We start from the raw sequence: 11,450 nt of genomic DNA on the forward strand, positions 1-11,450 counted from the left end.
CCTTAGACAGCCCTCCAACCACATCAGGGGTAGTTAGTCCTGTAAATCGGGGCTGAACTATGCCGGTAGACATAATAGCCTGATGCTAACATGGGTCCCGGGACACGTGGGTATCGCGGGTAACGAGATCTCTAACTTCTTAGCTAAGATGGGCTCTGAGGCCAACTTCTTTGGCCCGGAGCCCGTTTTGCCACTCCCTTCTGCGGCCATTAGAGCTACGGTTAGCAAATGGGTAACTACCACCCACAAGCGAGCTTGGCTGGCTGAGATAGGCTGCTTAAGGCCTAAATTGATGTTACCTGTCATGTCCGATCGACTGTCGCAAACCCTTCTGTCATTAAGCAGAGGGGAGTGCAGACGGCTGGTTGGACTGATGACGGGCCACTTTCTGTGGTCAAAGCACATGGAAAGGTTGGGCATCTCAGACAGTGTACTCTGCCCAGCTTGTGAAGAGGAGGATGAGACGGCGGACCACTTCCTGTGTGTCTGCTCCGCCTTCGCTCGAATCAGGTTTGAGGTCTTTGTTACTGATGTGTTAAGAAGCGACCATCTTGGCTCCTTGGCACCACAAGATCTACTCAGATTTCTTCGGAGATCAGGTAGATTTAAAGAAAATTAAAAGGGAATCCAAGTGTAGTACAATGGACTTAATTAATGTCTGAGTGCTGCACTTGCTAGTTGTCCCGACAAAAAAAAAAAACAGAAAAAAAAGTAAGTATCTGGAACTAATATTACTGTTTTCTTCACATATAGTTGGAACCCGTAGGACGCGGTGTATAATCTGATCTCACCAAGGTCCACATGCATAGAACTTTCTTCTGAAACCTTTGCAAACTTTCAAGTTTAAAATTCAAGCTGATCCCCATATTTGGATTCCATAGGTCCATAGTGATACTATTGAATTTTCAGCTTGTACTCAGTATAGTGAATGAAGTTTTAACTTAAGTTGCTTACGTTTTAGGAATATGTGGAAGCGTCACGTAAGTTGACAATCAAACAGAACACTTAAGTATTTGGCTTGATCAGTTTGAGGTATTCGGCTATGATTTAGTGTTACTGGAGGCCAAGAGTCTGTGCAAAGTGTTAACGAGATTTGCATTGATTGTGTGTTGTTAGATTTTATTCGGCATCTATTTATTCAAGCGCAAATCTTATCGAGATTATTTTGCAATTGCTTAGAAATAATGGAAGCATGTATTTGCTGTACCTATATGCATCATAAGTTGTTGGTAGAAAAAATAGTTATTATTTGCCTACATGAAGAAACCATGTCCATGATTATAATTTGTGCTGCTTTCCACTGGATGGAAAAATATTCTTTGTAGATCATCTCGTTGAATATATAGTATAGTAATAAACTTTTACCTGCAAGTAGGTACCTCTTTTAGAACTTCACCAAGTTATGTGCTTTGTTCGGCTTAGTGGTTTTCTTGGTCGTGGCTTCAACTTATTTCCACGTAAAGGGAGACACCGGAAAGTCCATTTGAAACGAGAATTTCAATATCACCTTCCACATCATTACTAGGAAAGGAGACTTGTGCAAGATGTTTAGCGATTTCAGACGCTTTTGATTCGTCGGTTTTTCGTATAGGTAAACACGTTAGATAATTGTTCATTGGAAATATTTTTAGATGGTGTAGCAAGCCAGTAGCTGTCAAGTGTTAATTGCCTTGTTTTGCAATTTAAAATAATATCTGGACTATTTCTTTCTCGTTTTGATGATATTGCGCCTTTGTTTGGGTTTTTTGTGTTCCCTGCATTGTACAATACTAGGTCGGTCAATAATTTTTTTAGGCCTGGAAACAGATGGATGTCGCTAGGGGCCAAATCTGGTGAATAAGGTGGATGCTCCAAAAATTCGAACTTTATTTCGTCAAAGTTAGCCATTGTACAAATGCTCTTGTGACACGCTACATTCTCCTAATGAGAAATACTTTTTTTCTTTTGCAAACTGGGAATTTTTTCTAGACTTTTTCCTTCAGCTGATCTAAAAGGTTACAATAATATTCAGAATTTATTGTTTTACCAATTTGCAAGTAATCCAAAAACAAAATTCCTTTCGCATCACAAAAAACTGATGCTAACACCATCTTAACCGATTTCTGAGCACGAACTTGTTACGGAGCCGAATAACCATGCTCACACCACTCTTTAGCCTCCTTTCTTGATTTAGAATCATGATGATAGTCTCACCCATAGCGATGAATAGACGCACAAAATCTATTTTATTCTTTCTGAGAAAGTTGCATTCGAATGTGGTTTTGTTCCATTGTTAGCGAAGACGGCACCCATTGTGCACACTGCTTTTTGAAACTCAAATACTGCAGTCAAAATACTACGAGTATAATGCCTACAATACTAAATCTCTTTCAGTCACTCGACGATTTTTGAATACGATATCTTATATTTTTTTCTGATTTTTAGCGTTGTTACTGTTTTTGAACGCCTCGATGTGGATCGCCTTCAGACTTGTACGACCACGTTTCAATTGACGTCGAAATTCCTTATACTCTTTCTTTATACACATTCGTTCATAAATTTCCTTTTCTTTTTAACCTTCCGAAAATACAAATTATCGATATCAAATCTTCGGTACGATACTTGATTTTTGTAGAAAATAGTGTGACACATCGATACTAAATGGCTTGTAAACAAAGAATGAATTTGACAGATTGAAATGATACTTCATATATGTTTATATGAAGAGTGCACCAACATAAAAAGTACGCCCTCTATTATCGAACCAAAATAATTAAGGAATTAAATTGATTTATTATAATTAATTATAATTTAAAAATAATAATTAATAAAAGCACAAGCTGCTAGAGCTATCGGCTTTATTATAAAATAACTTAAAGTTATAACTGGTGTTGGTAAGGTTTCTGATGCCTTTAACCCTAGAACACACACCCGGGTATAAATGTATCCACTTCAACTTTGAAGTGTTGTAACTTTTGAACCGCTATACCTCTATACCGCTAACTTCGGATCTAGGAAGATTATTTAGTTTTGAGTTCAAATTCAAAATTTGAACCAGATCGGACCATTGGTTCAGGAGCTACAGCCTTCCAAACACATTATATACGTAAACACACACCCGGGATACGTTTGTACCCCAATAGTAAAAATCCTCATAATAATAAAAAAAAAAAACATTGTTTATATTATTTTTTTATTTGAAAAATTAAAAATATTCATTTCACACATTATATTATTGACTTTTATTATAAAAATTATAAAAATGCATCTTATATCTAAGGAAAATCATGGCAAATAGAGCAATTTGTTGATGTGACCGAATGTTCAAGACACATTGGCTTCTTACATTTAGCGCACAGCTTTCTGGTTTTTCTACGGCGTTTTTCCTCTTGTGCGTAACATAAATAGCAAGATCCGGACACAGGTTTTGGCGTGCGCGCTGCGGCAGATGTTGATGCTGCTGTTGGCACCATTGATTCCAGCGGTCGGTTGAAATATGCTTCAATAGCAATTTTAGTCGAAAAATTTCGCGTCACTTGACGATTTATGGCTCTGGCTTCAATAATGGGCATACACAATGCTTCAGCCAAGCTGCGCAGGATCTGCTTACGCTTGTTGTTTGTTCTCCAAGGCAACATAGGGTTATTCAAATCGTAGACAATGTAGGCTGCAAGAGCTGTAATGTCCCACATGTTGAAGAACATCGCTAGTGGCCATCGTTTTGTTTGTCTTTGTGTTGGATATTCCGCAAACATTTGGTCCATTCGATCAACACCACCTTTGGTACGATTATAATATTCAATTATTTCAGGTTTCCCACTGTCAGCTATTTCAGCATCATTATGCATGGTCGAAAGCAAAATTACTGCTTTATTTTTTTTGGGAACATAAGAGCACATTGTCACGTTATTTTTGAAGCCAAATGTCGTTGAACCAATTGTCCTGTTTTTGTTCTACTTCATTTCTTGAGGAATATATGATTTGTTTTTGCGCAAAGTTCCAACGATCGTGAGTTTCCAGGTGAGAAGCAGTTCTGCAACTGGCAAGGTCGTAAAAAAATTGTCCATTGTAATGTTTCGGCCACTTCCTTGGTATTTGGCAGACAAATCCTTCACCACTCGTTCGCCTTTGTTCGTTTCCCTACCAGTTTCTGCTTGGCCAGTATATATTTGTCCATGCAGTGGATATGCATTTGTGGCATCGCAAATCCACCAAACCTTGACACCATATTTAGCAGGTTTTGACGGTATGTACTGCGTAAACCGTGTGCGTCCACGGTAAGGAAATAATTGTTCATCAATCGTCAAGCATGAGCTGGGCTTGTAATGTGCAGCAAGATTATTGTTCATCATCGTCCACAACTCACTGATCGGTGCTGCTTTATCAGTTAGTAAGCGTGTTGCACGAGTGTTTTTATCGTCAAATCTTAGGAACCGCAATATCGAACAGAAACGGTTGACTCCCATTGTGGCGCGATATAAAGGATAGTTTTTGACGCTCCATAAATCTCGAACATGTTCTCCATTGCTATGGTTCGCACCAGTCATAATAAGTATGCCAAAAAATGCATACAGCTCTGTTATTGACACAGGCGTCCATGACTTAGGAGTTGTGTTTGGATGCGCATTGTTGTAAGCATTATAAGTTTCTTTTGCTAACTTATTTGTGTGGCGCATAATTATATCAGCCATTTCAACGTTCATGAAACATTTGAATGTTTGCTCTATTGACAACATTTCAGTGCATCTAGCTGGCCCAGAACGTTCTCTTATAATATTTTGTCTGAGTACCTGACGACTTACATTTGGTTCTTTCATCCACTCAGTACCATCACGTGCAACAAATTTTTCGCCACTAGCAGGTAATTCATTATTTTCTTCTACTTCTTCTTCTTCATCGTCTTCTTCATCATCCTCATAGTCCGCATAATCAGGTAATACTTCTGCGGCACTTTGCGAAACTTCAGCATCGTCATCAGCAATTTCAATGTCATTGAATTGAATTTCTTCTTCATCTTCTGAGTCAAAGTCATAGGGAGCGTCATCGTCACAAATTTCATCAAATAAAGATTGTATATATGATTCTCGCTGTTCCTCAGTTAGCCTGCATAATAAAAAAAATTAGTATATGTTTATGTATGTCGGTATTACTGTGGCTATGAAAACATGCCCAATTGATGCATTGGGCGTGCTCCTGAACATACCACCGATTCCAATCGTGTTTGAAAGGGAAGCTCGGTCGAGTGCCTTATGATTGAGAAGTAGATTTGAACTTAAAAGCGGAGATATGAACGGACATTTAAAGATCCTAGAAGACTTCCTACATAATCTCATTCTTCATAGGAATGGCACACTATCCAATACACTTCAGGAACTTTCCAGTTATTATTACCGAACAGGCAGTCCTGCAGAACTAATTCTATAAATTTCAAGCCTGGATCTCAGATATGATTCACTGATGGGTCCAAATTGGAAAATGGTAGAGCAGGGCAAGAATCAATGGGCTTAGATTCAAAAAATTTATTCTGATGGGACTTTTTTTTGCCGGGACAGACTAGCAAGTGCAGCAATCAGATACAATTAAATCCATTGTACTGCCCTCTGGTTCTCTTTTTAATTTTCTTAAACCTCCGAAGAAATCTGAGTAGATCTTGTGGTGCGAAGGAGCCAAGGTGGTCGCTTCTTAACACATCAGTGCCAAAGACCTCAAGCCTGATTCGATTGAAGGTGAGGCAGACGCATAAGAAGTGGTCCACCGTCTCATCCTTCTCTCCACATGCTGGGCAAAGTGCACTGTCAAAGATGACCACCATTCCCACGTGTCTTGCCCATAGAAAGCGGCTTTCATCAGTCCAACCAGCCTCCTACAGTCCCCCTACTTAGTGACAGGAGGAAATGCAACAGTCGGTTGGACATGACAGGTAACATCAGTTTTGTTCATCTACAGCCTCTCTCAGCCTGCCAAGCTCGCTTGCGGATTAAAGTAACCCGTTTAGCTACCGGGGCTTTGATGGCTGCAGAAGGGAGTGGCAGAACGGGCTCCGGGCCAAAAAAGTTGGCCTAAGAGCCCAGCCTGGCTAAAGAGTCAGAGATCTCGTTGCCCGCGATACCCACGAGCCCCGATACCCATGTGTGCATAGTTCAGCCTGGATTTACAAGATTCGACTACCCTTGAAGTGGTTGGAGGGCTGTCTAAGGCCATGAGTGCAGATTGGCTGTCGCTGCAGACACATATAGATCTACCTCTCCATCTGTTTTCCACAACGAAGTTCATCGCATCTTGAACAGCATACACCTCCGCTTGAAACATGGATGCATGCATTCCAAGATCAAAGTGCAGTTTTGTCAGGCTGGATTCCCCTGAAAATGCGAAAACAGTGCTTACCGGGCTCATTTTCAGAGTTTGACCACAATTTAGCCTCTGGCAGCTCTACACTGTATCTCTTTTCAAGTACGACTCTGGGTGGCATGCAGTCAAGATGCATGGTGAGGATCGTTGCCTACTCTTTTGTCCAGTGCCGGACAGAGGCCGTACGAATTCCCATTGTGTTTCAGCCTGCAGCTGGCCTTCAAGGCCTCAATTTGGAAAACATCAAGTGGCGGTAGGCCAACCAAAACATCTAATGGCAGGTCTGAAGTAGTCGGAAAGGGTTCTGTGCAACAGATGGCCACAATTCGTTGTAGTCTCGATAAGGTGCTCTTCACTCCCACGAGAGAGAGTCTACTCCTCCAGACCACTGAAGCATAGGTGATGATAATAAGTCTTATCAAAGCCATGTAGATCCATAGAATCTTGCTACGGGAAAACCCCTACGTTTACCCAAAGACTTTGGATGTCTTTGTTTTAACGTGTGACTTTCAAAGGTGCTTACTATCGAAGATTTCACCAAAATATTTGATTTATTTGGATATATGGATTGAGACTCCTTTTAGCTAAGGCAGAACGAGTCCATAAAGCCTCCTTCTTCTGGTAAAGAGGACCATACCAGTCTGGATAGAGTTTGCCGATAGCCCATTCGCACAGCACCAAGTGTCAGCCATATCCAGAGTGTTCTGGACTTTTCTTGGGTTTATAGAGGGCAATGGCATTTGTGCCTCCTCCCCACACTGAAACTCAGTATACTTGTCTGTTGCTGCTTCCCCAGATAATATGCTGGGCATTAGCATCACAACATAGGATAAGGCCCAGATTATGCCGCTCACAGAACCACACGGGACTAGTGGCCTTCCCTTCCTCTATAACACACCTCAGCCGCTATCAAGTCTTGGCAACAGAATTGCTCTAGACCCGTCACAGTGAGATGGGATGATAATATAAGACTGGCCCTAGGTCTATTCGAACTCCTGTCATATAATAACGTGGCCCTTTCCAACGTGCTTAAGCCACAAAGGCGGCCCCTAAAGACCCGATGGGACTCTATCCAACAATATTCCTGGCAAAAATACATGACATTGAAATATGTGTGAGGAACGCCTCCCATTTACAATCTTCCAGACAAGCAAGCGGCTCTTAAGCCCTTATATCAACAATTTTCACCCCTAAACAGGTGAATGATAGCCTAACAAAGCATGAGAGAAATGAAATGGTTAATAACCTTGCAAAACGAGGAGCAAATATGCAATTACTGCTCCTGAGCCTTTCTCTGGACTCACAAAAAGCCACATTAAGGAACTTCTTAGAAAATGGGAAGAAAGAAATTTGCTGCACACTGGCTAAACTGTCCTGGTCAGCGTCAAATCAAACAATTTCTAAATCCCAAAGGAATATCTGACAAGCTACTCTCACTAAGCAGAGTAAATCAGTGTCTTTTAAGAGGATCTCTTACTGGTCACTGCAGCCCGCGGTATCATTTAAATAATATTGGTCCATCTGAGAACCACCGGCATCGGTAGTCTAGCGTATGTGTACTAGCCTGCCATCCCAGAGGCTGTGGGTTTGAATCCCACGTAAAGCACAATCCTCGCACTTTTCCAAACTTACCTACTTTCCTTCTTCCTCTTCTTAATCGGCGCGATAACCATTTACGCGATTTTGGCCGAGTTTAACAAAGCGCGGCAGTCGTTTCTTTCTTGTACTATCCGGCGCCAATTGAACATGCCAAGTGAAGCCAAGAAGAGGAGAACTTCCTCTTCCACTGCTACCACCAGCTGGTACCGCATCGAATAGTTTGAAAGCCGGAGCGTGTGTATCCATTCGGACGACAAGACTCAGCCAACGTAGCCGCTGGATCTTTATTCGCTGCGCTACGTCTATGTCGTCGTAAAGCTCATACAGCTCATCATTCCATTGCCTGCGATATTCGCCGTTGCCAATGTGCAAAGTTCCAAAAATTTTACGCAGAATCTTTCTCTCAAACACTCCAAGCGTCGCTTCATCGGATTTGTCTTCGTCCAAGCTTCTGCGCCATACGTTAGGACGGGCATGATGAGAGTCTTGTAGAGTGTTAGTTTTGTTCGTCGAGAGAGGTCTTTACTACTCAATTGCTTACTTAGTCCAAAGTAGCACTTGTTGGCAAGAGAGATTCTACGTTGGATTTCAAGACTGACATTGTTATCGGTGTTAATGCTGGTTCCTAAATAAACGAAGTCTTTGACAACCTCGAAATCATAACTGTCAACAGTGACGTGAGTGCCGATACGCGAGTGCGCCGACTATTTGTTTGATGACAGGAGATACTTCGTTTTGCCCTCGTTCACCACCAGACCCATTCGCTTTTCCTCCTTATCCAGTTTGGAGAAGGCAGAACTAACAGCGCGGTTGTTAAGGCCGATCATGTCGATATCATCGCCATACGCCAACAATTGTACGCTCTTATAAAAAATTGTGCCTCAGCGATTAAATTCTGTGGTTCATAAGATCCTCTCCAATATCAGGTTAAAGAAGTCACACGACAGCGAGTCACCCTGTCTGAAACCTCGTTTGGTATGAAACGGCTCGGAGAGGTCCTTCCCAATTCTGACGGCGCTGCTGGTGTTGAGCAACGTCATCTTAGATAGCCGTATTAGTTTTGCGGGGATACCAAATTCAGACATAGCGGCATACAGGTAACTCCTTTCCGTACTGTCGAATGCAGCTTTGAAGTCGACGAAAAGATGGTGTGTGTCGATTCTCCTTTCTTTTCCAAGATTTGGCGTATTGTGAATATTTGGTCGATGGTAGACTTTCCAGGTCTGAAGCCACACTGATAAGGGCCAATCAGTTGGTTGACGGTGGGCTTCAGCCTTTCACACAATACGCTCGCTAGAACCTTATAGGCGATATTTAGAAGACTAATCCCGCGGTAATTGGCACAAATTGCAGGATCGCCCTTCTTATGGATTGGGCAGAGCACACTTAAATTCCAATCGGCAGGCATGCTTTCATCCGACCATATTTTGCACAGGAGCTGATGCATGCACCTTACCAGCTCCTCGCCGCCATGTTTGAATAGCTCAGCCGGCAGTCCGTCGGCGCCCGCGGCTTTGTTGTCCTTTAGACGTGATATTGCTATTCTCACCTCGTCATGGTCGGGTAACGGAACTACAATTCCGTCGTCATCGATTGGGGTACCGGGATCTTCACATTCTCTATGACATGCGCAGCTGTCACTGTTTAACAGGTTCGAGAAGTGTTCCCTCCATAATTTAAGATTGCTCTGTACGTCAGTCACCAGATCGCCGTCTTTGTTCTTACAGGAAAACGCCCAGAGGCGGGTGCGCAGTTTGGCTGCAACAAAGTAATGATCCGAGTCGATGTTGGGTCCTCGGATCGTACGTACATCTAATACACTAGAAGCGTGTCTTCCATCTATCACAACATGATCGATCTGGTTTCGCGTTTTTCGATCAGGAGACAGCCAGGTAGCTTGGTATATCTTTTTAGGCTGGAATCTGGTGCTGCAGACTACCATGTTTCGGGCCCCGGCGAAGTCGATCAGCCTCTGTCCGTTACCGGATGTTTCGTTGTGCAGGCTGAATTTTCCGACTGTGGGACCAAAAATTCCGTCCTTGCCCACCCTGGCGTTGAAGTCTCCAAGCACGATTTTTATGTCGTGGCGGGGGCAGCGCTCATAGGAACGTTCCAAGCGCTCATAGAAGGAATCTTTGGTAGCATCGTCCTTCTCTTCCGTCGGGGCGTGGGCGCAAATTAGCGAGATGTTAAAAAATCGCGCTTTGATGCGGATTGTTGCGAGACGCTCGTCCACCGGAGTGAACGACAGTACTTGGCGACGAAGTCTCTCTCCCACAACAAATCCGACACCGAATTTGCGCTCCTTTACATGGCAGCTGTAGTAGACGTCGCAAGGTCCTATGTTTTTCTTACCTTGCCCCGTCCATCGCATCTCTTGGATGGCAGTGATGTCAGCCTTTACTCTCACGAGGACATCAACCAGCCGGGCAGAGGCACTTTCCCCATTAAGGGACCGGACATTCCAGGTGCATGCCCTCAAATCATATTCCTTATTTCGTTTGCAGGGGTCGTCATCAGTAAAGGCAGTTCTCATCCGAGGCTTTTTTAATCTTTTCATTGGGGGGAATTTTTAAGTGGCGGGTTCCAAACCCAGCGCACAACCAGCTATCCTGGAATGCTTCGCCTTCTCACGTTAGCTCACTCCCGAACGGGTGTTCGGAAGCTAACCAGAGGATACGTGGGCTAATCCCGGACGTTGTGAGCTGCTTGAACCATATGTAGAAGAATCGTCCTGGCCACTCCCAAGTGAATGGCGATCAGTAACTTTCCCCACTTGCGTGGATTTCTACACATGGAACCATCCTCCACTACTTTCCTAGTTTCTACAAAAAAAAAGATCGTTCCTCAACCCAAAAAACTTTATCCTTCCATTCCTTACTCCCGGACAAAGAGTCAGGGCATTACTTGCATTGTGTTGCTAAAAAACAAAGAAAAGGACACAGTTACACATTACATCAGTGGCGCCGGCAAGAAGAAGCGGGCAATCGCGGTAATAGGGCAGACCCAACAAAATTTAGCGAAAGTCCTCAACCATCTGTGTGATCCTTCTGACAGAAAATTGTGAAACACAGATGGCGCTCTAAACAGTTAGAAGGCGTTGTTCCTAAGCAACTACAGGTGGGTATTTAGGACTGGTAGCGGCAGGTTAATCACCTACCCTGCCAGAAAGCAAAATGGATTAAAGAAACCAACGCAAGACTGTCTCTGGTCGAGGGCCTATGCCCCCGAGTGGAGTGAACAAGGAAAAAAAATCTGAGACCAATGTCTGCCGCTTTTGCGAAATGGACATAGGAAGCTCAGAACATGTGCTTTGTGAATGTCTTGCATTAAGAAGACAAAGACTTCACCACCTTGGTGGTATCGTAGTATCTCCAGGTAATCTTTGGCACAAAAAAACGAAACATGTGCTAAAATTTTTAAAAAACCTAAACTTCTAGGGTTACAAAAATTGGCCTTGCGCAATAAATCAACTCTGGTCGCAGTGCGTAATGGCCTTCTATGATAATAATAATAATAAGTGC

Source organism: Anastrepha ludens, chromosome X (assembly GCF_028408465.1).
Source record: "Anastrepha ludens isolate Willacy chromosome X, idAnaLude1.1, whole genome shotgun sequence".
Taxonomy (NCBI): domain Eukaryota; kingdom Metazoa; phylum Arthropoda; class Insecta; order Diptera; family Tephritidae; genus Anastrepha; species Anastrepha ludens.